The following is a 26,490-nucleotide window of genomic DNA, read 5'->3' as shown; positions in this document are numbered from 1 at the left end:
TGGTGCTTCTAATTTAGTGCGGCAGACAGGTGTTAATCAGAGAAGCACAAATAAATGTGAACTGATGTTGTGATGGGTGCTGTGTAGGAGAGACATGGTGTGAGAGATAGCAAAGGGGGCTTCATGCCAACTGGGAGGTCAGGAAAGACTTCCACTGAGTGACACTTGAGCCATGGGAGTTGGGAAGGTGACAAGAGGTGGGCGACAGAGGACAACATTGTAGACAGAGGGAACAGTGGCTGCAAAGTCACATTCTGAAATGCAGGGGCTGGCAGGCCTGGAGCATGGAAGGTGCAGGGCATGGGGGGCGGGGGTTGGTGGTAGGCCGTGGCCAGACTGTGTGGGAACTTGTACTTCATATTAAGGATTGGGGGTCTTTGTCGTAAGAGCAATGGAGAGCCATCGAAGGATCGTATGAGTCTGGGGATTGGCACGATCTGCCTCTGTTAAACGTGGTCCTCGCTGTTAATATTCTTTGATTTCACCAGTCCTTACTCTCCCTTCTAATAGCCTGTTGTGTTTAGATTTCCCTGCATTCCACTGTTTTAATAGATTTAATGATGAGTTTAATCAGTTTGTGAAGTTCCTGGAGGGTGCCCAGGCCTGGAAGCCTTTTGTAGGTGGACCTCTGGGTGAGGAGGGTTTTCTGAGCCTCGGAGGAGGGAGATGTTGGGTTTGTCAGTATAATTTTTGAGATATCTTTTACGTTTGGTTGTCATTACGTTTTTGTTTAAAATGGGAATGAAGCTTTTTTAACTGCAATTTTAATACATCGTTCACATAGCTATCTGCTAAGAGCAAGGGAAAAATAAATTGTGTGTGTGTCCCTTTGAGCTTCACCAACATGTTTGTTTCTAGTTGTTGTTCATTAACTGAAGTCTCATTAGAGAGGCTGGGGCTCAAAAGCAATTTGACTAGTACCTGGTCTCACGTGGAAAGACTAAGCATGGCCTGAATAAGCCGGAGGTGTTGGCTGCCTGGCCTCTTGGGCTCAAGATGCTCTCTGCCTGTTACAGGTCCGACCCCTGTCTGTGTGGGGAGGGCACTGGGCAGCTCTGGTATCTAATTTGTTTGCTAGGATTGCTATTTTCCATCTCAAGTGTGGAATCTCTTCGCACTCCACGCAAAAACAGAAGTTGGTTCTTCTTTTGAGAAAGGGAATTTCAGAAATCCTGATTTCTTTGTTCTTTTTCTCGGACATTTTAATTATGAAAAATTTCAATCATACACAAAAGTGAAATCCTGATTTCTTAGTGACAAGCTGACGCATTCAACTTAACACCTTGTCAGCCCCTATTCCTCATTGAATCAAAATGATAATGTAATCGTCATCCACAAATAAGTCTTTTCAGAGTACAGAGAATCCTGGGACAATTCCCATTTTGAGGCATGAGGAATAAGGGTGTCAAAGAAGAAAAGATAAAAAAAAAAATCTCAGGTTTTAAAATGTGTGGCTATATAAAGTGTGTTCTCTGCCTTTCCTATGTTCGCTATTTATCCTTCTGAGAAGGAGAAAAGAAAGCTCCTTTAAATACTTCACAAGGTGAAGGAGGATATAATAATGTTGTTGATGATAAAAGCATTTTTATATACCTGTTTTCACTTTGCGAGGCTGTCGCGATGAAATCCAGGCCTTGGCCGCATGCTGGGAGTTAATGAGGTTTACAATTGGCAATGCTTAAAGAGTATTAGGATAATGTATTTAAACATCAGCAGTTCACAGTCTGAAATGCTCATCATCTGTCAACTACAATCCAGAATCAATAAGAGGAGGTCTTTCAGTTTGCTAATGAGGAAAGTTTTCTACACTACTGGGGTGGACACAGAGTTCAGATAAACACCTGAAATTCATAAACTGTAGAATTAAGCAAAGGCATTTCTTTAATTAAAAAAAAAATTGGTACTAATCAACAGCAGTCACCTGAGAAGCTTAAATTTTCTTCTTAGTCATCAGACTCCCAAATTAATCTCCCAAAACAAAAAGCCTCATTAGCAGCTCTGGTTGAATCAGTGTCATTTTTTTCTTTCTCTCAAAGTGTCTGATTAACCCCCTTTCTTTTTGCATTACTCACTTTGTGTTAATATTTGATGTCTGAAATCATGGGGGGGGGCGTGCAATGTGGTGGCTAGACGCTGTCTGTGCAGAGTAAATTAAAAAGAATTCTTAAAAAGGTTTGTATTATGTCGCTGGTATATTAGAAAACCTTTAGGAGTGTCAGGTGCCTGGGTTTATTTTTCTTCTTAATTCCAGAAAGCATTGATTAGTGAGTAGGTGCTGATTTCACTCCTCATTCATATGTAGGGATAGCCCTCCTTCTTTTCCCCCTTCTACTTACCAAGCCAGGCCCTCATTTGGAGACTTTTGCTTTCAAGGGAAGGTGAGAAATGGGCCATAGCTGGAGGTGGAAGGGAGGTGAAAGGGAGGGTCTTTTTAAAATGGGTAGAGGGCAGTGTAATGCATGCTGATGGGAATGACTACAGAGAGTGGAGAATTGACAGTGTAGGAGAGAAAAGGAGGAAATTCTGATACATTCTGAGAGGGAGGTGGCCTCTTGTGGTAACATGGAAAGTTCATCTAGAACAGCTGCTCTCAGAGTGTGGTTAGTAGACCCCCGGGGGTCTCAGAGACTTTTCTAAGGAGTCCGTGGGTTCCAAACTGTTTACATAAAAATATTAAGACATCATCTGCCTTTTTTTGTCCTGTTGTATTTGAACTGATGGTCTTAAAAGCCACGGTTTATAGAACTGCTGGTTAGCACCGATTCAGCAGCGACCCCAAGCCCAGCAGCATGAGTGGTCATTGTATGCTTCACTCACACGTGTTCACAATCATGGTAGAAACGGTGATGCCAGTTCTGTTTCAGAGTGTCATTGAAGAAGTAAAAATGACTGATTTTTTATTAAATCTCACGCTTGAATACGTGTCACTTACAAATTCTGAGTGACTAAATGGGAAGCATCCATAAAGACTGCTGGTTACTGTCCTGTGATGGTTGTCAGAGGAAAAGCAACTCAGGTGCTCGCTGAGTTAGTCATTTTTTAAATGGAACACACTTTTTGAGAGAATTAAAATTTTCACGGGACAGCCTTCTGATACTTAAAGCCTTTTCTGATATAATTAGTGGTGATAGTAATAATGTGGTTTTTCAATATAGTATAATGCAATGTGCCAGCGTTTGGAAGATCTGCATAACTTAGGGAAACATCTTTTCCAGTTGACCAGTACATGGTGTTAGAGAATCACGTATGAGTCAAAGGTCTATTCAAAGTGCAAGATAGACCCATGGATTTTAATGGAACAAGGTGGGAAAAGTTCATTGGTACAGTTTCAGATTCCACATTGCAGCTAATCTTTAAGAAACTATCCCTTGTTGGGATTTGGTGTAGTATCATAGAATATCCACAAGTATCTAAAAAGGCTATTAAAATGCTCCTTCCTTTTCTAACTGTGAATCTGTATGAGGCTGAAATCCTTCATATCCTTCAACCAGAAAAACATATTACAGCAGATTGAATGCAGCTGTCTTCCATGAAGTCCGATATTTAAGAGATTTGCAAAGACATGATACTGCTTTTCTCTCACTACGTTTTTTTGTTTTAGAAAATAGTTATTTTTCATATAAATATGTTATTTATATTGCCATATAATAGGCTTATTCACTTTTTAATGAATTAATATTTTAAGAATTTATCAGTTTTAATTTCTCACACAGTAAATATGATAGGTACAACCCACATAAATAAAAGCCCCTTGGGATCCTCAATAATTCATAAGCACGTAAAGGGGTCCTGAGACTTGAAAGTTTGAAAAATACTGAGCTAGAAAAATGGAAGATAAGGTACTATATGGGGCAGAGGTGTTGTATAGATGTGGTGGTGGGATTTGGGGGAAGTTTTCTTCTGATCTCCTTGGTTTTTCTCTGGGAGATAGATGAGACGGAGGATGCAGGTGAGGTGTTGTCAGTTTGAGGAGAGAGGAGAATATACTACATATTCATTTAGAAGTGAATGGATAAAGGAACACAGCGTGGCTGCTGGGTTGGACCCACTTGAGGTCCCACCTGAGGGCTTGTGGTCGTGAAATTCAAAGTGAGACCAGTTAGTGTGGCTGTTTGTTTTCTAGCTACCGAGGCCAGCTGCTTACCTGCTGGCATGGAGCAGGAAGTGTTGGCTATGACCGAGGTTGGGGGCTTGGCCGTTGATTAACCCAGAGTAGGTAAGGGCATGCAGGGGAGCAATTACAATGATTGACTATAGATTTAATCTGGATAAGGGGCAAAGAAAGGACGTCGGAATAGCAGTCAGTGAGAAGGTGGTAGGCTCAGTGAATTGTTGATTTCAGTGAGATTGAAGATTGTTGAAGTTGGGGTATAGAAGGGAGTGAGCAGGAAGGCTAGAAGGGAGTGAGCAGGAAGGCTAGAAGGGAGTGGCCAAAAAGTGAGATGCAAGAAATTGAGAATAAGGAGGTATTGCAGTTACTGGTGATGGCAGAAGTCTAGAGTCTCACCGTCAGACTGAGTGACCAAGAATGGATGGAGAAAAGATCATTGGAAGAGGCAAGTTCAAGTAATTGGGAGGCCTGGGTGTTTCAAATTATTGAAAATATTGAGAATTAAGGTAGGAGTAGGGTTGGAGAGCATGTCAATGAATCAGGAGTTACAACATGTTAGGGAGGAGGTATGAATCTGGAGTTATTAGGTGATAGAAACAAGTTGGGGTGCTGAGTGCTAGCTATATGGTGGGAGTATTTAAACTGGGGGTTAGGAAGGAAGGATTGGGGGATGGTCTGGGAGAGGCAATGGGAAGAAAGGAGTACACCTCCCCTGCTTATAAGCTTGATGCAACCCAGGACTGCAGAGGAAAGCCCCTTGCTGCTTCAGAAGCATGGAAGAGCCAGGTGTTGGTTACAGCAAACAGGTGAAGGGATATTTAGAGGACTCCTCTGAAAGGAGTTCCCTTCAGAGATGGGATTGAGGATGAGATTTTGCTCACCATGTGCTGTGAATTCGAGAGGGCACAGTGGGCAGGGGTTTCTGGGAGATGGTGGGTGACAGAATAGGGAAAGTGCAGAGCCCCTGTGGGGATTAGGTGTGGGTGTTAAAGGGTAAGCGGGGAATCTGGGGCTGCTGGTGGGCTGCTGTCCACATGTACAGGATAAAGGGCACAATGAGATTAGTCTTGATGAACTCCAGATTGTGCCTGCTGGGAGATAGGGATCTTTGTAGAGAGGCAAGGAAGCTTGGGGAGGGGCAGTCTTATTACTTGAAGAATTTTTAAAGCAAAAATATTCTGTGGGATTAGAGCTCTGCTGATGTTTTTATCCTAGATGGTTAGATTAAAGGATGAAAGAAGCAAAGAGTTACCGAGCGCATATAGGGTTCCAGATCTGGTGCTAACAGTTTCCACCCTTTCTCTTATTTAATCCTCATAACAGGTCCTTAAAATAGGTACTTTTACCTCTGCCAACCCTAACCTTACAGAGAGAGGTGCAGAATCATAAAGTTTAAATAATTTTCTTGAAGTCATATATCTAGTGCTGGAACTAGAATTTGGACCCAGTTCTCTTTGGTTTGTGCCCAGTCTGCTCTGGAACTTTGTGTGTTTAGAGAAGAATATTAAAAATGGAGCTTTGGGGCTTCCCTGGTGGCGCAGTGGTTGAGTCCGCCTGCCGATGCAGGGGACACGGGTTCGTGCCCCGGTCTGGGAAGATCCCACATGCCGCGGAGCCGCTGGGCCCGTGAGCCATGGCCGCTGAGCCTGCGCGTCCGGAGCCTGTGCTCCGCAAAGGGAAAGGCCACAGCAGTGAGAGGCCTGCGAACTGCAAAAAAAAAAAAAAAAAAAAAATGGAGCTTTGAATGAGAACTTTGCATATGTCTTTGCTTAGAAGTTGTGATGCCCTTTGCAAAATTCTTAGTCCCTAAGACTGATTATTTGACCAACTTAAGGTGGACCTAAAACCTTCATGAGAGCTATCCCAGCTGTCATCCACACCCACAAACTTAGGGAAAACTGTCCTCACATTCCTCACATTTTTATTTTTTAGTCCAGGAATACTTTTTGGTATACTCTTCCCCTTTTATTTCTCACAGACTGAACCTTGAAAGTACCAGTGCACACCGTATTCTCAGAAGGCTCACCTTTATTAGGCCAACTGAAAATACCAACCCTTCTTCCCAGCATGTCAGGATGCTCAGAAAATGTTTGAAGAGCAAATACTGTTCCTTCCCTCCTCCTTGCCTTGTTTGGTTGTCTGGTTTTGCTTTACCTGTACCATAGGTGTTTAAAATTCAAATCTAAGATTTTAAAGGAAAGGAAATCAAATGTAAGCTCTGTTTCCTGGCTACTTGCAAACATATTTCTCTACAAATGTCAGTGTCATTGACACAGGATGTGGCTGTTGCTTAAATTAAAAGTCTTGCCTTAAGCTGTGAGGAATTCCTGAAGTGAAATGTGAGGAGATAGTGCCTGTTAACTTTCCCTTTGATTGTGGCATAATTGTCAATGAGTCACTTCCTAATAAACAGAGTGAGATTCTCAGACTTTAATGAAGGTTTTGGAGGGTAAAGCTTCCATAGCAATCTGATGTAGAGATTTGGGGATCTTCAGTCTGGAAAAATAAGAGGTGAAAGAAGATAACTGTTTAACTTTCATAGAAATTCTAGAGAAACTTTATTATATTATTTGTTTATATTATTTATTATAGAGTCTCTGTAATAAAGGATATATGATAGCGTGGCCTTGTGTTCTATACCTGAGAGAACCTGGATACTTTAAAAATATGTCAATTTCAGATTTATTAATTCATTTAACAAATATTTATTGACACCAACTATGTGCCAGGCACTGTTCTAAACAAAACAGATAAACATTGCACTCTTATATAGCAAATAGTGTAAACCAATAGACATGTGATAGAGAGGCAGGTGTCTGTATCTATTTGTGCAAGGGAAGGAGATGGTGAGTGGCCATGCGCTCTGGGGTACTACAGTCGATAGGGTGGTCGGGAAGACCTCTTTGTTTTTGTTTTTGTTTTTGTGGTACACGGGCCTCTCACTGTTGTGGCCTCTCCCGTTGCGGAGCACAGGCTCCGGATGCGCAGGCTCAGCGGCCATGGCTCACGGGCCCAGCCGCTCCGCGGCATGTGGGATCTTCCCGGACCGGGGCACGAACCCACGTCCCCTGCATCGGCAGGCGGACTCTCAACCACTGTGCCACCAGGGAAGCCCAAGTGTGCTTGTTATCTTTGAGATAAGCAAGGAAACCAGTTTGATTAGAGGCTGGTAATGAGCAGGAAAGTGGAAGAAGTCAGAAAGGTATCCAGGAGCCAGATTATAAAGGTACTGTAGTATTTTATTTCAAGTGAGGGAGAAGTCAAAAGAGAGTTTTGAGCACTGGACTGACGTGATCAGAATAGCAGTTTGAAAAGATCTCCCTAGCTGATTTGCAAAGAATAAAATGAAGTGGGCAAGAGTGGAAGAAAGAAAAAAGATAGTAGGACTAGAGGGCTAGTTGTGGAGATGATAAAAGTGATTGGATTTGGGATTTTCTTGATAGATTGGATATGAGATATAGGAAGGAACAATCTAAGTGACTGAGGGGATTCTGAGGGAGGAACAGGTTTGGAAGCAAAACTAAGCATTCTTTAGGATGTGATAATATTCAGGTGTCTATTAAACATGTAATTGGAGACAGAGACTGATAGATGTTGGGATCTGGATTAATTTTAGGGGAGAGGTCTGGGTTAGAAATGGGAGTCAACCAAATTAGTTCCTTCATCTGAGCCAATTTTCAGCATCAGGAGTTGATGTTGTAATAGCTTCTGAAGGTTCAAAGAGTTGTGTGTTATTTTTTTTGTGGGAATGGGGGCCTTTTTTTATATTAAGTATTATGAACTCAAAGGGCTTTTATGCATTTGGTATATTTTAAAAATTGAGGTATAGTTAATTTATTATGTTGTGTTTGAAGTGTACAGCAAAGCGATTCAGTTATACATACATATGTATGTGCATATATATATATATATTTAGATTCTTTTCCATTATAGGTTATTACAAGATATTGAGTATAGTTCCCTGTGCTGTACTGTTGGAACTTACTGTTTAATTATTTCATGTTTAGTAGTGTATATATGTTAATCACAAACTCCTAATTTATCTCTTTCCCCGCCCTCCCGCCCCCCCCCACTATCCCCTTTGGTAACCATAAGTTTGTTTTCTATGTCTGAGAGTCTATTTCTATGTTGTAAATGAGTTCATTTGTATCATTTTTTTACATTCCACAAATAAGTGATTTCATATGGTATTTGTCTTTCTCTGACTTACTTCACTTAATATGATAATCTCTGGGGCAATTCATGTTGCTGCAAATGGCATTATTTTATTCTTTTTAATGGCTGAGTAATATTCCATTGTATTTGTACACCACATCTTCTTTATCCATTCACGTGTTGGTGGACATTTAGGTTGCCTCCACATCTTGGCTATTGTAAATAGTGCTACTGTTTACAATAGTGAACGCTGAGGTGCATGTATCTTTTTGAATTAGAGTTTTCTCCAGATACATGCCCAGGAGTGGGATTGCTGGATCATATGGTAACTCTGTTTTTAGTTTTTTAAGGAACCTGCATACTATTCTCCATAGTGGCTGCACTAATTTACATTCTCACAAACAGTGTAGAAGGGTTCCTTTTTCTCCACACCCTCCCCAGCATTTATTATTTGTAGACTTTTTAGTGATGGCCATTCTGACTGGTGTGAGATGGTACCTCACTGTAGTTTTGATTTGCATTTTTCTAATAATTAGTGATATTGAGCATTTTTTCATGTGCCTGTTGGCCATCTGTTTTCTTTGGAGAAATGTCTACTTATGTCTTCTGCCTATTTTTTAATTGGGCTTTTTTTGTTGTTGTTTTGATATTAAACTGTATGAGATGTTTGTATATTTTGGCAATTAAACCCTTGTCAGTAGCATTTTTTGGAAATATTTTATCCCAGACTGTAGGTTGTCTTTACATTTTGTTTATGGCTTCCTTTGCTGTGCAAAAGCTTTTAAGTTTAACTAGGTCCCATTTGTTTATTTTTGGGTTTTTTTCCCATTACTCTAGGAGATGGGTCCAAAAAGATACTGCTATGATTTATGTCAAAGAGTGTTCTGCCTATGTTTTCCTCTAGGACAGTGGTCCCCAACCTTTTTGGCACCAGGGACTGCTTTCGTGGTAGACAGTTTTTCCACAGATGGGGGGGTGGGGGCTGAGGGTATGGTTCAGACGGGAATGTGAGCGATGGGGAGCTGCAGATGAAGATTCACTCGCTCACCTGCTGTTCACCTCCTGCTGTGCGGCTCAACTGTTGGGGACCCCTGCTCTAAGAGTTTTATAGTATATAAAAGTATATAGGGGCCTCCCTGGTGGCGCAGTGGTTGAGAGTCCACCTGCCGATGCAGGGGACACGGGTTCGTGCCCCGGTCCGGGAAGATCCCACATGCCTCGGAGCAGCTAGGCCCGTGAGCCATGGCCGCTGAGCCTGCGCGTCCGGAGCCTGTGCTCCACAACCGGAGAGGCCACAACAGTGAGAGGCCCGCGTACCACAAAAAAGAAAATAATAAAAAATTTTTAAAAAGTATATATATATAAAAATTTATATATATATATAAAAGTATATATGAAGTATACAGTTTTACATTTAGGTCTTTAATCCATTTTGAGCTTATTTTTGTATATGGTGTTAGAGAATGTTCTAATTTCATTTTTTTACATGTAGCTCCCCAGTTTTCCCAGCAGCACTTGTTGAAGAGAAGTGTTGAAGAGTCTGTTCTCCACTGTATATTGTTGCCTTCTTCATTGTAAAGTAATTGATCATAAGTGTGTGGGTTTATATCTGGGCTTTCTATCCTGTTCTGTTGATCTATATGTCTGTTTTTGTGACAGTACCATACTGTATTGATCACTGTAGCTTTGTAGTATAGTCTGAAGTCAGGGAGCCTGACTGCTCCAGCTCCATTCTTCTTTCTCAAGATTGTTTTGGCTATTCAGGGTCTTTTGTTTCCATACAAGTTTAAAATTTTTTTTCTAGTTCTGTGAAAAATGCTATTGGTAACTTGGTAGGGATTGCATTGAATCTGTAGATTGCCTAGGGTAGTGTGGTCATCTTAACAATACTGATTATTCCAATCCAAGAACACGATGTATCTTTTCATCTGTTTGTGTTGTCCTCAATTGCTTTCATCAGTCTCTTACAGTTTTCAGAGTATAGTTCTTTTGCCTCCTTAGGTAGGTCTATTCTTAGGTATTGTATTCTTTTTGATGCGATGATAAGTGGGCTTGTTTCTTTAATTTCTCTTTCTGATCTTTCATTGTTAGTGTATAGAAATGCAACAGATTTCTGTGTATTAATTTTGTATCCTGCAACTTTACCAAATTCATTGATGAGCTCTAGTAGTTTTCTGGTGGCATCTTTAGGATTGTCTATGTATAGTATCATGTCATCTGCAAACAGTGACAGTTTTACTCCTTCTTTTCCAATTTGGATTTGTTTTATTTCTTTTTCTTCTCTGATTGCTGTGGCTAGGACTTCCAAAACTATGTTGAATAATAGTGGCAAGTGTGGACATCCTTGTCTTGTTCCTGATCTTAGAGGAAATGCTTTCAGCTTTTCACAGTTGAGAGTGATGTTAGCTGATGTTTGTCACATATGGCCTTTATTATGTTGAAGTATGTTTCCTCTGTGTCCACTTTATGAAGATTTTTTATCATAAACGGATGTTGAATTTTATCAAAAGCTTTTTTCTCCATCTATTGAGATGATCATATGGTTTTTATTCTTCAATTTGTTAATGTGGTGTATCACATTGACTTGTAGATATTGAAAAATCCTTGCATCCTGGGATAAATCCCACTTGATCAAGGTGTATGATCCTTTTAGTGTATTGTTGGAGTTGGTTTGCTAGGATTTTGTTGAGGATTTTTGTGTCTGTGTTCATCAGTGATATTAGCCTATAATCTGCTTTTTGTGTGTGATATGTTTGTCTGGTTTTGGTATCAGGGTGATGGTGGCCTCATAGAGTGAGTTTGGAAGTGTTTCTTTCTCTGCAGTTTTTTGGAACAGTTTCAGAAGGATAGGTGTTAACTCTTCTCTAAATTTTTGGTAGAAATCACCTGTGAAGCCATTTGGTCCTGGACTTTTTGCTTTTTGGGAGTTATAGAATTACTGATACAGTTTCAGTACTGGTAATTGGTCTGTTCATATTTTCCATTTCTTCCTGGATTCAGTCGTGGGAGATTATACCTTTCTAAGAATTTGTCCATTTCTTCCAGGTTGTCCATTTTATTGGTGTATAGTTGCTTGCAGTAGTCTCTTATGATCCTTTGTATTTCTGTGGTTTCAGTTGTAACTTCTTTTTCATTTCTGATTTTATTCATGTGGGCCCTCTCCCACATGGGCCCACATGAATAAGAAGAAAATAGTTTTTTTCTTGATGAGCCTGACTAAAGGTTTATCAATTTTGTTTATCTTTTCAAAGAACCAGCTTTTAGTTTCATTGATCTTTGCTATTGTTTTTTAGTCCCTATTTCGTTTATTTTTGCTCTGATATTTATGATTTCTTTCCTAAGAAAGAAACTAAGTTTGGGCTCTGTTTGTTCTTCTTTCTCTAGTTGCTTTAGACGTTAAGGTTAGTTTGTTTATTTGAGATTTTTCTTATTTCCTGAGGTAAGCTTACATCACTATAAATTTTCCTCTTAGACCTGCTTTTGCTACATCCCATAGGTTTCAGTTTGTTGTCTTTTCATTTTCAGTTGCCTCTAGGTACGTTCTGACTTCCTCTTTCATTTCTTCAGTGATCCATTGGTTGTTTAGTAGCATACTGTTTAGCCTCCATGTGTTTGTGTTTCTTTACAGTTTTTTTTTATCCTGTTTCTAGCTTCATAGCATTGTGTTCAGAGAAGATGCTTGATATGATTTCAGTTTTCTAAAATTTACTGAGGCTTGCTTTGTGGCCCAGCATGTGATTCATCCTAGAGAATGTTCCATGTACACTTGACGAGACTGTGTATTCTGCTGCTTTTGAATGAAATGCTCTGTAAATATCAGTTAAGTGCATCTGGTCCAATGTGTCATTTAAGGCCTGTGTTTCCTAATAGATTTTTTTGTCTGGATGATCTGTCCATTGATGTAACTGGGGTGTTACAGTCCCCCACTATTATTGTGTTACTGTTGAATTCTCGTTTTATGTCTGTTAACATTTGCCATATATATTGCGGTGCTCCTGTGTTGGGTTGTATTTGGCATGTTTTAATCAACTGTATGTATCTCATCTTTGGCCAGTGGGAACCTTTTTATATTTTCTCCTTTGTCCTTTTTGATAGGCTCCATCAATATTGGAGTATTTCCTTGCTTTGTGGCAAAGCAGGATGTTATTCTATGTATTTCCTGCTCCAGACCTGGACTCAGCCACACATCCATGGAGCTGTATTCTTTTTCATGGGCAGCTATATATAGAGACCTGCTTTGAGGCTTTAGTGGATAGAAGGAGGAAAAAATCTTCAGTTTATACTGGTATTTCAAAGTTAAATGGACAAAATTAAAGTCAAAATATGTTTAGTCTCTGATTTTTTAAAATTTATCTCTATTCTTTCACTGAAAATCCTGATTACCAGCAACATCACAGAATTACATATTTGCAATATGTAGGATATATTCAAAATAAAAACACCAGTATTGATGCTGACAGTTAGATACTGAAGGAAGCTTAAGATTTCTTTTCAACTTTATTTGTGCTTAGACTGCATCCCACTAAGTATATACAATGAAAATACTGTGTTCTAAGGTTATTTGAAATAATTCATTTCTCTGTGCGGTTTTGCCACCAACTTGATGTATATGGTTAGGTTCATTCATTTCAGTTTGTTTTCAATTTTTAGGGACTGCTTTTTTTTCTTTTAGATCTAATTTAATTGTTGCATATATAAAACAAATGTTTCCTAAGTCACAACTATATAATAGAGGCAAGGTATACTCAGAGAAGTCTGGCTGGAGATGCCTGTCTTCTTCCCCCTGTCTCCACCCTCCCCCTTATAGCTTACGCTTTTTTCCTTTAGTTTTTGTATTTTTCTTCCACAGGGTGTTTCTCCCCCAAATATAAATAAATTGGTATGCATGCATATTCATGTTCATATTTCTCTCCCCATTCATACCCCAAACCAGCCATGTAAACTCTCGCTATAGTGTATATATACTGTAGTATTTGAGTTCTTTACTACTGTATATGCTACAGTGTATATAGCATATGTGCATGTGTGTGTGTTTTAGTTAGGGTTCTCCAAAGAAACAGAATTAATAAAGCATATCTGCAGTTGACCTTTGAACAACACAGGGGTTATGGGCACTGACCCTCCTAACAGTCGAAAATTTGAGTATAACTTATGGTTGGCCCTCTGTTCCTGCGGTTCTCCCATATCTGCAGTTCTGCACCCTTGGATTCAACCAATCTTGGATCATGTAGTACTGTAGTATTTACTTTTGGGGTGGGGGAACTATGTATAAGTGGATCCTAGCAGTTCAACCCATGTTTTGTTTTGGTTTTTTTTTCCAAATAAAAGTCTCTCCAAATTCGTTACTTTCAGGCAGTAACAGATTGTCACATTTAGCAACTGTCTTATATACACCAAAGATTCCAGAGAAAAAAACAATTTGAAAAACTTTAATAAATGGAAAGAGAACTTTTCCCAGTTACCTTATACCATTTCTAAAATATGAACAGTTACATAGACTATAAGAGTAGAAAACAGTAGAAAATTGTAATGTATTGACTGAAATTATTAGTTCAGTGAATGGACATCTCAATTTATCTAGATTATCTAAAATTCTTGGATCTGTGAAATATATAGAGAAATTTTTCACTATCAAGGCCCCCACCATTTCACTGTGTTATTCAAAAAATTAACTGATTTTTCTTTTGTAAAAAATTGGATTTTTGAATCCTGATACTAGCAGGTTTGCAGAAGTTTATTTGGGTTGAAAAGAAAAGAAATTTTTTTAAAAAGCCAATTTTTTCTGCTATTCCACTCAAATTTTAAATTGAGTTTTACATTGTTTCTTTTTTTTAATTTAATTTTATTTATTTTTTTATACAGCAGGTTCTTATTAGTCATCAATTTCATACACATCAGTGTATACATGTCAATACCAATCGCCCAATTCATTACACACACACACACACACACACACACACGCACACACACACACACACACACACACACACCCGCCGCTTTCCCCCCTTGGTATCCATACGTTTGTTCTCTACATCTGTGTCTCAATTTCTGCCCTGCAAACTGGTTCATCTGTACCATTTTTTTAGGTTCCACATATATGCATTAATATACGATATTTGTTTTTCTCTTTCTGACTTACTTCACTCTGTATGACAGTCTCTAGATCCATCCACGTCTCAACAAATGATCCAATTTCGTTCCTTTTTATGGCTGAGTAATATTCCATTTATATATTTACCACATCTTCTTTATCCATTCGTCTGTCGATGGGCATTTAGGTTGCTTCCATGACCTGGCTATTGTAAATAGTGCTACAATGAACATTGGGGTACATGTGTCTTTTTGAATTATGGTTTTCTCTGGGTATATGCCCAATAGTGGGATTGCTGGATCATATGGTAATTCTATTTTTAGTTTTTTAAGGAACCTCCATACTGTTCTCCATAATGGCTGTATCAATTTACATTCCCACCAACAGTGCAAGAGGGTTCCCTTTTCTCCACACCCTATCCAGCATTTGTTGTTTGTAGATTTTCTGATGATGCCCATTCTAACTGATGTGAGGTGATACCTCACTGTATTATTGATTTGCATTTCTCTAATAATTAGTGATGTTGAGCAGCTTTTCATGGGCTTCTTGGCCACCTGTATGTATTCTTTGGAGAAATGTCTATTTAGGTCTTCTGCCCATTTTTGGATTGGGTTGTTTGTTTTTTTAATACTGAGCTGCATGAGCTGTTTATGCATTTTGGAGATTAATCCTTTGTCCATTGATTCGTTTGCAAATATTTTCTCCCATTCTGAGGGTTGTCTTTTCATCTTGTTTATGGTTTCCTTTGCTGTGCAAAAGCTTTGAAGTTTCATTAGGTCCCATTTGTTTATTTTTGTTTTTATTTCCATTACTCTAGGAGGTGGATCAAAAAAGATCTTGCTGTGATTTATGTCAAAGAGTGTCCTTCCTATGTTTTCCTCTAAGAGTTTTACAGTGTCCGGTGTTATATCTAGGTCTCAAATCCATTTTGAGTTCATTTTTATGTGTGGTGTTAGGGAGTGTCCTAATTTCATTCTTTTACATGTAGCTGTCCAGTTTTCCCAGCACCACTTATTCAAGAGGCTATCTTTTCTCCATTGCATATCCTTGCCTCCTTTATCATAGAGTAGTTGACCATAGGTGCGTGGGTTTATCTCAGAGCTTTCTATCTTGTTCCATTGAGCTATATTTCTGTTTTTGTGCCAGTAACATATTGTCTTGTTTACTGTAGTTTTGTAGTATAGTCTGAAGTCAGGGAGTCTGATTCTTCCAGCTCAGCTTTTTTCCCTCAAGACTGCATTGACTATTCAGGGTCTTTTGTGTCTCCATACAAATTTTAAGATTTTTTGTTCTAGTTCTGTAAAAAAATGCCATTGGTAATTTGTTAAGGATTGCATTGAATCTGTACATTGCTTTGGGTAGTATAGTCATTTTCACAATATTGATTCTTCAAATCCAAGAACATGGTATATCTCTCCATCTGTTGGTATCATCTTTAATTTCTTTCATCAGTGTCTTATAGTTTTCTGCATACAGGTACTTTGTCTCCCTAGGTAGGTTTATTCCTAGGTATTTTATTCTTTTTGTTGCAGTGGAAAATGTGAGTGTTTCCTTAATTTCTTGTTCAGATTTTTCATCAGTAGTATTGCAAGAGATTTCTGTGCATTAATTTTGTATCCTGCAACTTTACCAAATTCATTGATTAGCTCTAGTAGTTTTCTGGTGGCATCTTTAGGATTATCTGTGTATAGTGTCATGTCATCTGCAAACAGTGACAGTTTTACTTCTTCTTTTCCAATTTGTATTCCTTTTATTTCTTTTTCTTCTCCGATTGCCATGGCTAGAACTTCCAAAACTGTGTTGAATATTAGTGGTGAGAGTGGACATGCTTGTCTTGTTCCTGATCTTAAAGGAAATGCTTTCAGTTTTTCACCATTTAGAATGATGTTTGCTTTGTCATATATGGCCTTTATTATGTTGAGGTAGGTTCCCTCTCTGCCCACTTTCTGGAGAGTTTTTTATCATAAATGGGTGTTGAATTTTGTCAGAAGCTTTTTCTGTATCTGTTGAGATGATCATATGGTTTTTTTCCTTCAGTTTGTTAATATGGTGTATCACATTGATTGATTTGCATATATTGAAGAATCCTTGCATCCCTGAGATAAATCCCACTTGATCATGGAGTATGATCCTTTTAATGTTGTTATTGGATTCTGTTTGTGTTTTGTTTAGGATTTTTGCATCTATATTCATCAGTTATATTCTGTAATTTAATTTTTTTGTAGTATCTTTGTCTGGTTTTGGTATCAGGGTGATGGTGGCCTCATAGAATGAGTTTGGGAGTGTTCCTTCCTCCACAATTTTTTGGAAGAGTTTGAGAAGGATGAGTGTTAGCTATTCTCTAAATGTTTCATAGAATTCACCTGTGAAGCCATCTGGTCCTGGACTTTTGTTTGTTAGAAGATTTTTAATCACACTTTCAATTTCATTACATGTGGTTGGTCTGTTCATATTTTCTGTTTCTTCCTGGTTCAGTCTTCGAAGGTTATACCTTTCTAAGAATTTGTCCATTTCTTCCAGGTTGTCCATTTTATTGGCATAGAGTTGTTTGTAGTAATCTCTTAGGATGCTTTGTATTTCTGCTGTGTCTGTTGTAAGTTCTCCTTTTTCATTTTTCATTTTATTGATTTGAGTCCTCTTCCTCTTTTTCTTGATGAGTCTGGGTAATGGTTTGTCAATTTTGTTCATCTTCTCAAAGAACCAGCTTTTAGTTTTATTGACCTTTGCTATTGTTTTCTTTGTTTCTATTTAATTTATTTCTGCTCTGATCTTTATGCTTTCTTTCCTTATGTTAACTTTGGGTTTTGTTTGTTCTTCTTTCTGTAGTTCCTTTAGGTGTAATGTTAGGTTGTTTATTTGAGATTTTTCTTGTTTCTTGAGGTAGCCTTGTATAGCTGTCAACTTCCCTCTTAGAAGTGCATTTGCTGCTTCCCATAGGTTTTGGATTGTCGTGTTTCCATTGTCATTTTTCTCTAGGTATTTTTTGATTTCCTCTTTGATTTCTTCAGTGATCTCTTGGTTATTTAGTAACGTAGTGTCTAGCCTCCATGTGTTTATGTTTTTTATGTTTTTTTCCCCTGTAATACATTTCTAATCTCATAGCGTTTTGGCCAGAAAAGATGCTTGATATGATTTCAAGTTTCTTAAATTTACTGAGGCTTGATTTGTGACCCAAGATGTGATCTATGCTGGAGAGTGTTCCCTGCGCACTTGAGAAGACAGTGTTATCTGCTGTTTTTGGATGGAATGTCCTATAAATATCGATTAAATCTATCTGGTCTATTGTGTCATTTAAAGCGTCTGTTTCCTTTTATTTTCATTTTGGATGCCCTGTCCATTGGTGTATGTGAGGTGTTAGAGTCCCCCACTATTATTGTGTTACTGTCGATTTCCTCTTTTATAGCTGTTAGCCGTTGCCTTATGTATTGAGGTGCTCCTATGTTGGGTGCATGTATATTTATAATTGTTATATCTTCTTGGATTGATCCCGTCATCATTATGTAGTGTCCTTTCTTGTCTCTTGTAACATTCTTTATTTTACAGTCTGTTTTATCTGATATAAGTATTGCTACTCCAGCTTTCTTTTGATTTCCATTTGCATGGAATATCTCTTTCCATCCCCTCACTTTCAGTCTGTATGTGTCCCTAGGTCTGAAGTGTGGGCCTCTTGTAGACAGCATATATATGGGTCTTGAAAAACAAGTACCCATTCAGCAAGCCTGTGTCTTTTGGTTGGAGCATTTAATCCATTCATGTTTAAGGTAATTATCGATATGTGTGTTTCTGTTACCATTTCCTTAATTGTTTGGGGTTTGTTTTTGTAGGTCCTTTTCTTCTCTTGTGTTTCCCATGTAGAGAAGTTCCTTTAGCATCTGCTGGAGAGCTGGTTTGGTGGTGCTGAATTCTCTTAGCTTTTGCTTGTCTGTAAAGCTTTTGATTTCTCCATCGAATCTAAATGAGATCCTTAATGGGTAGAGTAATCTTGGTTGTAGGTTCTTCCCTTTCATCACTTTAAGTATATCATGCCACTCCCTTCTGGCCTGTAGAGTTTCTGCTGAGAAATGAGCTGTTTAACCTTATGGGAATTCCCTTGTATGTTATTTGTTGTTTTTCCCTTGTTTTCAATAATTTTTCTTTGTCTTTAATTTTTGCCAATTTGATTATTATGTGTCTCAGCCTGTTTCTCCTTGGGTTTATCCTGTATGGGACTCTCTGCGCTTCTTGGACTTGGGTGGCTATTTCCTTTCCCATGTTAGGGAAGTTTTCGACTATAACCTCTTCAAGTATTTTCTTGGGTCCTTTCTCTCTCTTCTCCTTCTAGGACCCCTATAATATGAATGTTGTTGCATTTAATGTTGTCCCAGAGGTCTCTTAGGCTGTCTTCATTTCTTTTCATTCTTTTTTCTTTATTCTGTTCTTTATTCTGTTCACCATTCTGTCTTCCAGGTCACTTATCCATTCCTCTGCCTCAGTTATTCTATTATTGATTCCTTCTAGTGTATTTTTCATTTCAGTTATTGTGTTATTCATTTCTGTTTGTTTGTTCTTGAATTCTTCTAGGTCTTTGTTAAACATTTCTTGCATCTTCTTGATCTTTGCCTCCATTCTTTTTCCAAGGTCCTGGATCATCTTCACTATCATTATTCTGAATTCTTTCTTGGGAGGTTGCCTATCTCCACTTCATTTACTTGTTTTTCTGAGGTTTTATCTTGTTCCTTCATCTGGTACATAGCCTTCTGCCTGTTCATCTTGTCTATCTCTCTGTGAGTGTGGTTTTTGTTCCACAGGCTGCAGAATTGTAGTTCCTCTTGCTGCTGCTGTCTGCCCTCTGGTGGATGAAGCTATCTAAGAGGCTTGTGCAAGTTTCCTGATGAGAGGGACTGGTGTTGGGTAGAGCTGGCTGTTGCTCTGGTGGGCAGAGCTCAGTAAAACTTTAATCCACTTGACTGCTGATGGGTGGGGCTGGGTTCCCTCCCTGCTGGTTGTTTGGCCTGGGGCAACCAGACACTAGAGCCTGCAGGGTCTTTGGTGGGGCTAATGGTGGACTCTGGGAGGGCTCATGCCAAGGAGTACTTCCCAGAACTTCTGCTGCCAGTGTCCTTGTCCTCAGGGTGAGCCACAGCCACCCATCTCTTCTGCAGGTCACCCTCCAACACTAGCAGGTAGGTCTGGTTCAGTCTCTCCTGGGGTCACTGCTCTTTCCCCTGGGTCCTGATTCGCACACTACTTTGTGTGTGCCCTCCAAGAGTGGCGTCTCTGTTTCCCCCAGTCCTGTCAGAGTCCTGCAGTCGAATCCCGCTAGGCTTCAAAGTCTGATTCTCTAGGAATTCCTCCTCCCGTTGCCGGACCCCCAGGTTCAGAAGCCTGACGTGGGGCTGAGAACCTTCACTCCAGTGGGTGGACTTCTGTGGTATAAGTGTTCTCCAGTTTGTGAGTCACCCACCCAGCAGTTATGGGATTTGATTTTATTATGATTGCACCCCTCCTATCGTCTCATTTTGGCTTTTCCTTTGTCTTTGGTTGTGGGATATCTTTTTTGGTGAGTTCCAGTGGCTTCCTGTCGATTATTGTTCAGCAGTTAGTTGTGATTCTAGTGTTCTCGCAAGAAGAAGTGAGAGCACATCCTTCTACTCCACCGTCTTGGTTTAGGCTCCTCTCAACCCATGTTGTTGAAGGGTCAACTGTATAAAGGGATGAGGAGGAAAGGGAGTGGAGTTGGGGGTGGGGAGAGAGGGAGAGATTTATTAGGAGGAATTGGCTCATGCAGTCATGGAGGCTGAGACCTCTCACTGTCCACCATGTACAAGCTGGAGACCCAGGAAAGTCAGTAGTGTAGTTCATTCTGAATCTGAAAACTTCCGTGCCCTCTTCAGGCACACCACCCTCCCAGCCCTGTCATGTGCTCACCAATCTAGAAGCTGCCTGAACTCTGTACTTTTGAAATTTTTATGGAGGCCTCACGATCAGTTAAACTCCATTTCTAATCCCAACCCCCCTTTTAAAAATTGGAGTATAGTTGCTTTACAGTGTTGCGTTAGTTTCTGCTCTACAGCAAAGTGAATCAGCCACATGTATACATATATCCCCTTTTGCTTGGATTTCCTTCACATACAGGTCACCACAAAGCATTGAGTAGAGTTCCCTGTGCTATACAGTCTGTTCTCATTAGTTATCTATTTTATACATAGTAGTGTATGTATCTCAATCCCAATCTCCCAATCCATCCCACCCCCCCATTCCCCCCTTGGTATCCATACGTTTATCCTCTACGTCTGTGTGTCTATTTCTGCTTTGCAGATAAGTTCATCTATACCATATTTCTAGATTCCACATATGTGCGTTAATATACAACATTTGTTTTTCTCTTTCTGACCTCACTCTGTATGACAGTCTCTAGGTCCATCCATGTCTCTACAAATAACCCAGTTTTGTTCCTTTTTATGGACGAGTAATATTTACTACATCTTCTTTATCCATTCCTCTGTTGATGGACATTTAGGTTGCTTCCATGTCCTGGCTATTGTAAATAGTGCTGCAATCAACATTGGGGTGCATGTATCTTTTCAAATTATGGTTTTCTCTGGGTATATGCCCAGGAGTGGGATTGTTGGGTCATATGGTAGTTCTATTTTTAGTTTTTTAAGGAACTGCCATACTGTTCTCCACAGTGGCTGTATCAATTTACATTCCCGCCAACAGTGCAAGAGGGTTCTCTTTTCTCCACACCCTCTCCAGCATTTATTGTTTGTTGATTTTTTGATGCTGGCCATTCTGACTGGTGTGAGATAATACCTCATTGTAGTTTTGATTTGCATTTCTCTAGTACTTAGTAATGTTAAGCATCATTTCATGTGTTTGTTGGCCATCTGTATGTCTTCTTTGAAGACCTGTCTATTTAGGTCTTCCACCCATTTTCTGATTGGGTTTTTTTTTTTTGTTATTGAGCTGCATGAGCTGTTTGTATATTTCGGAAGATTAATCCCTTGTCAGTTGCTTTGTTTGCAATATTTTCTCCCATTCTCAGGGTTGTCTTTTCTTCTTGTTTATGGTTTCCTTTGCTATGCAAAAGCTTTTAAGTTTCTTTTTTTAAAATAAATTTATTTATTCAATTTATTTTTGGCTGCATTGGGTCTTCGTTGCTGCACGTGGGCTTTCTCTAGTTGTGGTGAACGGGGGCTACTCTCTTCATTCTGGTGCGCAGCCTTCTCACTGTGGTGGCTTCTTGTTGCAGCGCACGGGCCCTAGGCACGTGGGCTTCAGTAGTTGTAGCATGCAGGCTTAGTAGTTGTGGTGCATGGGCTTAGTTGCTTTGCAGCATGTGGGATCTTCCCAGACCAGGGCTCAAACCTGTGTCCTCTGCATTAGTAGGCAGATTCTTAACCACTGAGCCACCAGGGAAGCCCTGCTTTTAAGTTTCATTAGGTCCCGTTTATTTTTGTTTTTATTTTCATTACTCTAGGAGGTGGGTCAAAAAAGACCTTGCTGCAATTTATCTCAAAGAGTGCTCTGCCTATGTTTTCCTCTAAGAGCTTTATAGTGTCCGGCCTTACATTTAGGTCTTTAATGCATTTTGAGTTTACTTTTGTGTGTGGTGGTAGGGAGTGTTCTAATTTCATTCTTTCACATGTAGCTGTAGACTAACAACAAAGATCGCAAAGAGAGATTAAGGAAACAATCCCATTTACCATTGCAACAAAAAGAATAAAATAACTAGGAATAAACCTACCTAAAGAGGCAAAAGACCTGTACTCAGAAAACTATAAGATGCTGATGAAAGAAATCAAAGACAACACAAACAGATGGAGAGATATACCATGTTCTTGGATAGGAGGAATCAACATTGTGAAAATGGCTATACTACCTTTTCCCCTTTCTAGAGAATAGGGGATGCCCTGAAAATTTTCAAGCTTCTAATCATTCCTTGGCCTTTGTGGTAACCAGTTCCCATCCAGGAGTTCACCAAGAGATGCTTAGTAGAAGACTCATCAGATTGATTTCTAACATAGACCCCATGTTCAACCTACACCAGAAAAGTTGGCAATGAACCAGCTGCTGGTAAAGATGATTAAAAGGGGAAGCAGGATAGCAAATGTACATACCACTGTAGTTCTGCTTCATTTTATTTTTATTTATTTTTAAATATTTGTTTTATTTATTTATTTTCCTTAATTTTTTGGCTGCATCGGGTCTTAGTTGCGGCACTCGGGATCTTTTCATTGTGGCGTTGGCTCTTCGTTGTGGCGTACAGGTTCCTCTCTAGTTGTCACGCGCAGGGTTCAGAGTGCTCGGGCTCAGTAGTTGCAGCGTGCAGGCTCTCTAGTTGAGGCACGCGGGCTCAGTTAGTTGTGGCTCGCGGCATGTGGGATCTTAGTTCCCCGTCCAGGGATCGAACCCACGTCCCCTGCATTGGAAGGTGGATTCTTTACCACTGGACCACCAGGGAAGTCCCTGCTTCATTTGAATTTTCTCTGCAAGTTCATCTAAATGTACATTTTCAAAAAGAAAACTATATTAAATGAGCAAAAAGAAAAAAGGGAAAATATTAAAAGTGTCACTAATTCACCCTGTAATGGTGCAAAGTCAGGCTCAGCACAGCTGGTGATTGGCACATGGCCCCCAGGTGGCTAGTTCTGTGGATTCATTCCTGGTGAATAATTGAACTCCCAATAAAGTGACTCTTCATTTTACATGATTTAGTTCTTTTGATTCCATTTGTAGCATTATGGAGGGATGTTACTCTGTATCCGGAAGGTGACCACTTCTTACCACCTTTGCTGAGAGGCATGACCATCCCTTGCTGAGATTATTGTAATGGCCTCTTAACAAGTCTCCCTGCGTCTATTCTTGCTTCCCTGCAGCCTGTTCAGCACAGCAGCCAGAGTGATCCTATTAAGACCTAAGTTGGGTCGTGTTACTCTCTGGCTCACACTCTTTTATGGCTCCCCATGTCACTCCAAGTAAAAGCCAAAGTCCTTACTGTGGCCAGCAAGGCCTTACTGTGCCCACTCTCTCCTTCCCTTACCCTTCTACTTCATCTCCTCCAATTCCTCTCCCCACTTAGTCTGTTCCAGCCCCAGTGGCCTTCTTGCTGCACCGTGAACACACCATGCTCAGTCTCACCGCAATGCCTGCGCACTTCCTCTTCCCCCAAGAAGTAGGTCTTCGTGCTGATGACACCTTCTTAGGAAGGCTTTACCTGAACGTGCTGTTTTAAATTGTACCCCCAACATACCTTTCTCCTTATAGGGCAGTGTATCTCATAGTGGTTATCTTGTCACATAAGGATTTTATTAATTGGTTTACTGTCTCCCCCTCTGCCTTCTCACACACACTTGGCTGAAGCTCCAGGAAGGCAGGGATTTTTGTCTGCTTGGCTCACTGCTGAACCTGCAGATCCTAGACGGTGCGGCTGGCACACAGGAGCACTCTGTATTTAGTGAATGAATTTGAATGGATTGGACACACAAAGTGCTATGAGTGTGGGAGGTATGATTATCAAGCTGATAAGGGGATGGAACTCTCAGGCTGTCTTCTGGTTCCATATTGAAATTCAACATATTAAAACCCCTGGTTTTCATTTTTTCCTAGGAACTCTATGACGTTTTATGCCATCTCTCTCTGTAACAGGTGCTGAAACTTTTAACTAATCTTTTTTCTTATCCTGTTTTCACGTTTATCCTCTCCAAATAGGCTGGTACCACAGTAGTCTGGGGTCATTCTTGTTTTTGTAAAATTACTGTGAGCGGTTCTTTGTATTTAGAAAAACACCTGTATGATTAGGTTCTTCATCCTTTTGAGACTCCTGCCCCTCCCCTTCAGCACCCTATGAAGGCCAAAGAGTTGGCTAGCTGGGGACCGTTTGTCTCTGCCTCTCTCTTCCCTGCTTATGGTCTGGTGAGTCACAGCTTTCTTCAGCAGAGTCGAATAAATGCAGCCACATCTCTCCTCTTTTAATAGATTTTAGTTCACACCATTCTTCCAGTTATTAACTTAGAATACAATTTTTACAAATTCACTAAGGGGGTTGCATTTCCATCAAGGGAAAACCTCCCTTGAAAGTACCTGGGATTCGCTGAACATGGAAAACCTCTTTTTGTGGCTTTATGATTTCCTGATTAATGCTTTCTTCTAGAGTTTTGTTTTGTTTTTTAATTTAAATCAGGAAATAAAAGTTACCAATTAAGGAAAAAGCATTAAAATACTGATGTTGCTTTTCCACAATTAGCAGTAATTGTACCTAGAAAAAGCAAAAGAGTCTCAAAAGTCTTGTAGCTGAATTTGCTTTTGCAAAAATATAAAAGTACTCCCAACAGTTTCTAATTTTGATTATTATTATTTTTTTACAATTCCTATTCTGTGTTGTAATTGCCTGCTTAAAAAAACTTGCTATTATTATGAGACCTTTATAAATAGGACTTGTTAATGAATGCAGAGATAGTATAGAATAGGATGGGGCAACATATTGGACAGAAAATTTTTCTTGCCTTTTTTTTGGAATTTATGTAGGTTCTTCCAGAGAGTAAAATAAACTATAAACCTAAGTAGAGCAGGCTTACATAGCTATAATAAATGCTTTTGGTTATTTTAATGAGAATCTACGTTCATGGGTGGCCTGTGTTAATAGGTGTATTTATTGTGTTTTGTTAGTGATTATTTGTATAGCAAAACATAATTAAATATGAAAAACTTACATTTTTCTTTACCAGATCTTGTGCCAATTCTTAAGTGAATTATGTTCATGTAGTAAAATTTAAATTAATCTGTATCGAGGATAGGGGTGGAAATAGCATTCTGTTTATTGTACGTATTGGGTAAAATCCAGAAATACTACTTAATCAGAATATTGTAAGCAGAAAATGCTTTTTGTTTCAATTCTCATTAGTAATGTTTCTTAAGTTTTTAGACTACTTTTCTCAGCAATGACAGTTTATACAATTTAGTTTTAATTTTTAAGTTTCATTTGAAATCCTAGAGTGTCTTAGATAATCATTTAGAACATGAATCGTTATAGAGGCATCAGAGATGTGACTGAATCTGTACTGATCCCAGTATATCTTGAACATGTTTTGCTTAAAGATTTACCTGTGCTATCAGTTTGTTTCTCATGATTTACCTCATTTCAGAGCAGAATGTTGAAACCAAAATGGGGTATACATTTAATATCAAATAACTTTTTCCTTGCCAACCACACCTCAGCCCCTGGACTGAACATGGTGTTTGAGGTTTTATTCAGTTACGTGAGTATTTGTGGAGCAGTGGGAGGTGTAAGCATGGCACCTGAGGCTAAGTCATTCCATTTTGTGTGGCCATTTCTTCCTCATTTTGAATTAGGAAACAGATGTGGGAAGGAGAAAAAAGATCCCAGTTCATCATCATAGTTATTTCTGGTACCTCAAGCCTCACAACTAAGAACTTATTTGTTCTTGGCCGAGCTGTCTCTTTACTCTTAGGTTGACTGAGGACAGCTTTGGGGCTGCCTCCTGAACCTTACTTGATCAGTACCCCCAGCCCCACTTCCAGCGATTTGGAGCCTGCCTTTCTCCTTTTCTGGGAAAGGTGAGAAAGCACGTTAGAGATGGCCGTGCCATTTGATGATTCGTTTTCTTTTTGCATGTGTCCTTTAAAATTAACATTGCAGATTTATGGGCCCTTTGTGATGCAGGTGAGAGAGGACAAGTTGTTATTGTTTACAGGCTGAGAGATTAGGCTTACATGGAGTTATGATGTGTCTCAGAAAATCGTAATTCCACGGTTTAGGAGCGATAATCTGCTTGGGAATGTGGGTGGGGAGGAGGAGACTCGAAGCATTGAGACTATGTTTGTGGGGCCAAGTACATTGTTTTTCTTAGACAAGGATGCGTATTTGGGGTGGCATTGGATGGAGGGCTGATGGAGATTATTGGGGACAGCTGCCATTCTTCATGCAGGCATTGCTCTAGAACATGCTGTATAAACTGCATATTACCACTTCTAAACTATAGAACACATCATTAAATTTTTAAATTTAAAATATTTTAGATAGTGCATGATTTATCCCATACTTTTTCTTTCTTACTATGTGCCTTGATTTTAAGGATCTTATTCTTTAAATTAATTTTGTTACCGAACTTGAGTGCTTTCTCTCTCCTTGTTA

General features: G+C 39.4%; 1 protein-coding gene across 1 annotated transcript in view; it reads left to right on the top strand.

Moving 5' to 3' along the window:
* Positions 1-26,490, top strand: part of SLC25A13 (solute carrier family 25 member 13) — a gene marked incomplete at its 5' end in the record, with an annotated part of 203,471 nt that overhangs the window by 50,965 nt on the left and 126,016 nt on the right.

This window comes from Grampus griseus, assembly GCF_964374135.1.
Source record: "Grampus griseus genome assembly, chromosome: 9".
Lineage (NCBI taxonomy): Eukaryota > Metazoa > Chordata > Mammalia > Artiodactyla > Delphinidae > Grampus > Grampus griseus.
Note: the sequence above shows the minus strand (reverse complement) of the source record. Positions and strands in the feature narration are given on the sequence as shown.